The sequence below is a fragment of the Orcinus orca genome, chromosome X, assembly GCF_937001465.1.
Source record: "Orcinus orca chromosome X, mOrcOrc1.1, whole genome shotgun sequence".
NCBI lineage: Eukaryota > Metazoa > Chordata > Mammalia > Artiodactyla > Delphinidae > Orcinus > Orcinus orca.
The window spans coordinates 88,203,039-88,210,103 of record NC_064580.1 but is presented as its reverse complement, the minus strand read 5'-3'; the positions used below and the strand labels follow the sequence as shown (position 1 = coordinate 88,210,103).

The 7,065-nt window shown below is 39.4% G+C and overlaps 1 protein-coding gene across 13 annotated transcripts in view; it reads left to right on the top strand.

Moving 5' to 3' along the window:
* Positions 1-9: 9 nt before the first annotated feature.
* The window catches only part of SYTL4 (synaptotagmin like 4), a 196,502-nt gene continuing 189,446 nt past the window's right edge, over positions 10-7,065 (top strand). For 6 of the 13 annotated variants that reach the window (XM_049705104.1, XM_033412454.2, XM_033412455.2 and 3 more), the window contains exons 1-2: positions 132-433; positions 1,052-2,350. The gene's annotated coding sequence lies outside the window, so the exon portion shown is untranslated. The other 7 variants (XM_049705098.1, XM_049705101.1, XM_049705099.1 and 4 more) reach the window with 7 other exon arrangements.

The following is a 7,065-nucleotide window of genomic DNA, read 5'->3' as shown; positions in this document are numbered from 1 at the left end:
TTCCGTCAGCAGCCGGCAAGCGTTACGTCCACGAGAGTGCTACTCCCCCAGCTTCCCCGGCCCTGGGCTCCCGCCTGAGAATAACTTGGTTCTGAGCTGGAGCTCGGCTGATTTGAAGGCTTTTAGTATGTAGAATTCCTTATTACTCATTTTTTTCTTAGGCTAACGCAAGTAATTGTCGACCACAATAATGAGGCGGCGGCGGCTTTACCATGGTAACAGGGAAGTCATATGGTAAACAACCGTGGCATTTTCATTTTAGTTCCGCCCTGTTACGGGAGGGAAACGCTTGGCCACGCCCCAGCGGCGTGCGTTTTATTCTTTTGCAAAAGCTGTGAACCTTCAGGGCGACATGAGGAAAGACAGTCGCGGCAGCCTAGAGGATGAGGGGCGCTCAACGTCAAGGCGGCCACATAGCTGAGGAGATGGGGAGGTAAACGCGGAAGACACCCCTACCTGCTCTCGTGCAGCCTCTGGGCTCCAAGTGTTTCGTGGTGGTGAGGGGGCGGGGCGGCGGAGGACGTTGGCAGGCAGGGTATCTGAAAACTTCGGAACGGAAAATATCTTTGACTGGTTGTACATCGGGAGCAGCTAAGATGATTTTAACTTGGGTTGCTTTGGCTCCAGAGGCTGCATGTTTAAGTGCTGTATCTACTGCCTACCAGTATAACTCAGAATTTTTAATGGCGTAAGTTTTTTTTTTTAAACCGTTTTTGGAAAAGAACTTAGAGCATAGGGCCTGGTGATGGTGGATCACTGTCTCATAATAATGAACCACCGAAGAACAGGTTGAGGCGCTTAGCCAGGGCTTGTTCTGCCATCAACCATTTGTGGAGAATGGATTGTTGGTTCTATCACTTCATCAACCACCCCTACTGGTTATAGAAGAAGACAAGTGTACAAGGGCTATTTCCTAAGCTTTTGGTTTTTTATATTTGTGTTTCAGTTATAGACCATGTGCCTGTGACCCCATGCCTCATTGCTGTTGTCCATGAAGGTCTTTTCCCTTCATTGCTACGCTCCCAGAGTGACACATTTCTTTTGCCTCCAGGTTGTAGCAAAATGAAGACAGAAGGTGTTGTCTGATGCTGTTGTAGGTATTATGACTGAACCTCAGTTAACACAAGGAAATAGGTGCTGTATGAAGAGGTAGGGGAAAAACTAGGAAAGATGCATTTCTACACAAATGGGACTAAGTGTTATTTGGGGGCTTTGAGCAGAAGAGAAAGGGTATGTAGTGGAGAATCAAAGAATTTGGGAAACCACGGGCAAGATTTGTGGGGCATTGGCAGAAAGTTTTGTGGTAAAGTCCTGAGTTCTTATCCAGTTTTGTTAATGGCACTAAGAATATTGGATAAGGTACCAGTGAAGCAAACAAAGACATTCAAGATTGTGAGGGCACAGAGACTTGGGTTATTTATCCTGGCCATGAAAGGTCATACTTCCAAGGCTGGAGTAAGTGTTGCTTATGTTTGGTCCACATTTAAATTTCCTCAGACAGTCATGGAATGAAATCTCCCTTTGGAAGGCAGAAACCTATGGATAGACAACATTTCACAAAAAAGATTCCAAATAGAACTGTAGCATTACCCAAGTTAGGAGGAATCCTCTGGTGCCTGCAAGACATAAGGTAACTTGGGGCCCTCAGAAAGCACGTGAATGTTGACACAGATCCTGGTCAGTATCTGGCTATAGGTACCAATTGGCTAGCTTTCCAGAAAGAAACATCATTCCTAGGTTTTGCACTACTGCATTATTACAGTGGTTCTGCACCAATATTTATACTTTCTGAGAATGTTTGAGGGTTCAGGTTTGAGGCTACTCTACAGATAATTGTCTAACCCATCAAAGCTGGTTATTCTGGTCTTTCAGCTTTAGCATTTTCATTTATATTTCTTATGTAACTACTTCTCAGTTCATGCTCAGTGAATATATTTCCTGTATTCCTTTCCCAGAATCCTGTTCCTTCAAAGGAGGTTCAGGATTGTTCACCTGCTCAAAGGCTGCCTCATTAAATATGTTGCTAGGTAGCAGGCCAGGGAGTTGGGTGGTCAGTTGAATTGGAGGATTTCCTTTGTTCTTGGCAGTGGCATGCTGACCTCTTGTTGCTGAATGAGGACTGTTTCCAAACCAAGCATTGGGAAGAACTGAGTAAGAGGGGAAGAAGTCTTTTGAGTTTTTTCTCTAGGAGCCACCAGGCTTGTCTGAAACTTTTGTCTGTTTGGGGGCTTGTTCTGTTTCAGAACCAGAACTCTGGGATACCATTGCCTTGGCACATGGAATTCAGGGCCTAGCAAGATGAAGGTGGATATCACTGGATAGCACTTAAACTCCAACAGTATGCTGCTAGGTGAGCATGGCTCGGTTGAGCATGTGGATAATGGCATCAGGCTGGGGTAAACAGGGTGGTGATTAAAAAGAGCTAATATTTGTGAAGGGCCATATAGATTACAAAGCTTTTTTACATAGATCTCACTTGATTCTCACAAAACCTGGGAGATGGTTTTAGTATGCTATCTTTTTGTGGTAAAATATACATAACAAAATTTACAGTTTTAACCTTTTTTTTTTTTTTTGTGGTACATGGGCCTCTCACTGTTGTGGCCTCTCCTGTTGCGGAGCACAGGCTCCGGACGCGCAGGCCCAGCGGCCATGGATCACGGGCCCAGCCGCTCTGTGGCACGTGGGATCTTCCCAGACCGGGGCACGAACCCGTGTACCCTGCATTGGCAGGCGGACTCTCAACCACTGCGCCACCAGGGAAGCCCAGTTTTAACCATTTTTAAGTGCATAGTTCGGTGGCATTAAGAATATTCACTTTGTGCAACTATCATCATTCTCCATCTCCAGAACTTTCATATTTTCACAAACTGAAACTCCATACCCATCAAACACTAATGCCCCATTGTCTCCTCCCCCCAGCCCCTGGCAACCACCATTCTACTTTGTCTCTATGAATTTGACTACGCTACATACCTCATATAAGTGGAATCGTAACACTGTTTTTCTTTTTGTGATTTATTTCAGTTAGCATAATGTCTTCAAGGTTCATTTATGTTGTAGCATGTATCAGAATTTCCTTCCTTTTTAAGGCTGAATAATATTCCATTGTGTGCATATACCACATTTTGTTTATCCATTCATGCATTGATGAATACTTGGATTGCTTCCACCTTTTGACTATTGTGAATAATGCTGCTATGAACATGGGTGTACAAATATCTGTTTGAGTCCCTGCTTTTAATTCTTTTGGATATATACTCAGAAGTGGAATTGCTAGATCTTGTGGTAATTCTATGTTTAATTTTTTGAGAAACCATCATACTGTTTTCCACAGTGGCTGCACCATTTTACATTCCCACCAGGAATGCACAGGGGTTCCCATTTCATCCTCACCAACATTTGTTATTTTCTGGTTTGTTTTTTTGATAATAGCCACCCTAAAAAGTATGAAGTGGTATTACATTGTGGTTTTGATTTGCATTTCTGTACTATATTGGAAAAACCTACTGTTCTCCTCTCCTGTGTGTCTCCATTACTTTCACATAGAACACTTTACTTTTGACACTTCTGGTCACCAAATATGTGGTGGGGGATTTTCCCCACAACAAGCAATTCTCTGTGACACCAGCTGGGTGTCATACAGTTTAACTCAATTCTGACACTGTCTACCTGGAGATAGCATCAGATTCACAGGTTAAGGGCTCAGTCCCACAAGACTGCTTTCCACCCCCACTTATGCCAGTCACAAGCCCAGGTTATCACCTGTGTTTTTGACTAATTGGCTATAAATCAGAGGTTCCAGTGACTTCCTCCTTGGGTTCAGTTAATTTGCTAGAGTGGCTCATAGAACTCGGGAGAACAGTTACTTTTGTCAGTTTACTAAAGGATATGACAAAGGATACAGTTGAACAGCCATTTGAAGAGATATATAGGGTGAGTTCTTCAAGGGTCCCAAGTGCAGGAGCTTCTGTCTCTGAAGAGTTGGGGGTACATCATTCTCCTGGTATGTGGATGTGTTCATCCACCTGGAAGCTCTTCGAACCCCCTACTTTGGGGATTTTTATGAAGGCTTTGTCACATAGGCATGATCAATTATTACTCCATTTCCAGCTTCTCTCCCCTCTCTGGAGGAGGGGGAGGGGGCAGAGCCAAAAATTCCAAGCTTCTGATCATGGCTTGGTTATTCTGGTGACCAGCCCCCATCCAGGAGCTCACCCAGAGTTGCCTCATTAGAACAAAAAATGCTGCTAGTGCTATTATCATTTAGGAATTTATGAGGCTTTTAGGAGTCCTATGTAAGGGATGGGGTCAAAGACCAAATATTAGAACAAGAGATGCTCCTAGTGCTCTTAGGAAAAGGTTTTAGGAGCTCTGTGCCAGGAACCGGGGACATAACCAAATATATATATTTTCTGTTATCTAACACCTAAGGATTAATGAGGTTGAATGTCTTTTCATGTGCTTATTGGCCATTTGTAGATCTTCTTTGGAGAAATATCTATTTAAGTCCTTTTCCCATTTTTTAATCTGGTTGTTTGGTTTTTTTTTGTTGTCGTTGAGTTGTAGGAGTTTTTAAAAATATATTCTGGATCCTAATCCCATATCAGATATATGATTTCCAAATATTTTTCCCATTCTGTGGGTTGTCTTTTTACTGTGTTGGTAGTGTCCTTTGGATACACGAAAGTTTTAAATTTTGATGGAGTTCAACTTATCTATTTTTTTATTTGTTACCTGTGCATTTGGTATCATTTCCAAGAAATCTTTGCCAAAACCAGTGTCATAAAACTTTTCTTCTATGTTTTCTTCTGAGAGTTTTATAGGTTTAGCTCTTACATTTAGATCTTTGGTCCAGTTTGAGTTAATTTTTGTATATGGTTTAAGGTAAAGGTCCAACTTTATCCTTTAGCATGTGGATATCCAATATTCCCAGCGCCATTTGTTCAAAAGACTGCCCTTTCCCCATTGAATGGTCTTGACACCCTTGTTGAAAATCATTTGACCATTGACCATATATGTGAGCGTTTATTTCTGGACTCCCTATTCTATTCCATTGATCTATATGTCTGTCTTATGCCAGTGCCACACTGTTTTGATCATTGTACAATAGATTTGTAGTAAGTTTTGAAATCAGGAAGTGTGAGAACTCCAACTTTGTTCTTTTTCAAGATTGTTTTAACTTCAAAATCCCTTGGGATTCCATGTGACTTCTAGGATAGATTTTTAAAAAAATTTCTTCCAAAATGTCATTGGGATTTTAATAGGGATTGCTTTGAATTTGTAGATTGCTTTTGGTGGTATTGACATCATAACAATATTGCATCTTCCAACTCATGAACATGGATGTCTTTCTATTTATTTGTGTATTCCTTAATTTCTTTCAGTAACCTTTTGTAATTTTCAGCATAAAAGTCACCTTCTTGGTTAAGTTTAATCTTGAGTATTTTATTGTTTTTTTATATATATATATTTGAAATATAACATTATATTATTTTCAGGTGTACAACATAATGATTCGATATTTGTATATATTGCAAAATGATCACCACAGTAAGTCTAGTTAACAGTCATCACCACACATAATTAAAACTTTCTTGTCTTGTGATGAGAACTTTTAATATCTACTCTCTTAGCAACTTTAAGGTTCACAATGCAGTATTACTAACTATATTCACCATGCTTTACATTACATCCCAGGTCATATTTATTTTATAACTGGAAGTTTGTATCTTTTGACCACCTTCACCCTCTGGCAACCACCAGTCTGTTCTAACTATGAGGTGTTTGTTTTTTTTTTTTTTTGGATTCCACATGTAAGAGAGCTCATATGGTATTTCTCTGACTTATGTCACGTAGTGTAGTGCCCTCAAGGTCCATCCGTGTTGTCACAAATGGCAAGATTTACTTCTTTTTAATGGTTGAATAATGTTCCATTGTATATGTATACTACATTTTCTTTATCCATTCATCCATCCATGGACACTTAGGTTGTTTCCATATCTTGGCTATTGTAAATAAACCTGCAATGAATATTGGGGTGCATATATTTTTTCAAGTTAGTGTTTTTTTTCCTTCAGATAAATACCCAAAAGTGGAATTGCTAGATCATGTAGTAGTTCTATTTTTAATTTTTTGAGGAAACTCCATACTGTTTTCCATAGTGGCTGTACCAATTTACATTTCCATCAACAGTGCACAACAGTTCCCTTTTCTCCACACCCTCACCAACACTTGTTATGTCTTGTCTTTTTGATAATAGCCATTCCGACAGATGTGAGGTGATATCTCATTGTGGTTTTTGATTTGCATTTCCCAGAAGACTAGTTGTGTTGAGCAGCTTTTCATGTATGTTGACCACGTGTATGTCTTCTTTGGAAAAAAGTCCGTTCAGATCCTCTGCCCATTTTTTAATCGGATTGTTTGCTTTTTTCCCTTTTGAGTGTTATGAGTTCTTTTTATATTTTGGATATTAACCCCTTATCAGATACATGATCTGCAAATGTTTTCTCCCATGTGGTAGGTTACCTTTTCATTTTGTTGATGATTTCCTTTGCTGTACAGAAGCTTTTTGGTTTGATGTAGTCCCACTTGTTTATTTTTGGTTTTGTTCCTCTACTTACTCTTTTTGATGCTATTATAAATGGAATTGTTTTCTTAATTTCCTATACAGATTGTTCATTCTTAGTGTATAGAAATGCAACTGGCTTTTGTATGTTATTTTTTACACCTTAAATATATATATTTTTTAATTAAAAATGTGTAAAAACATTACTACAGAAACATTACCTAAGTTCAGAAGTGAACTGAGTTATTATTTATAAGTGGGCCCTTCAATATGATTTTAATATTTGGGAAAATATATTTTAGTAATTCTGATGAAATTTAGAATTCCAGTATTTTGGTTTTTTTTTGTTTTTCTTTTTAATTTTTATTGGGGTATAATTGATTTACAATGTTGTGTTAGTTTCAGGTGTACAGCAAAGTGAATCTGTTATACAAATACATATATCCATGCTTTTTTAGATTCTTTTCCCATATAGGCCATTACAGAGTGTTGAGTAG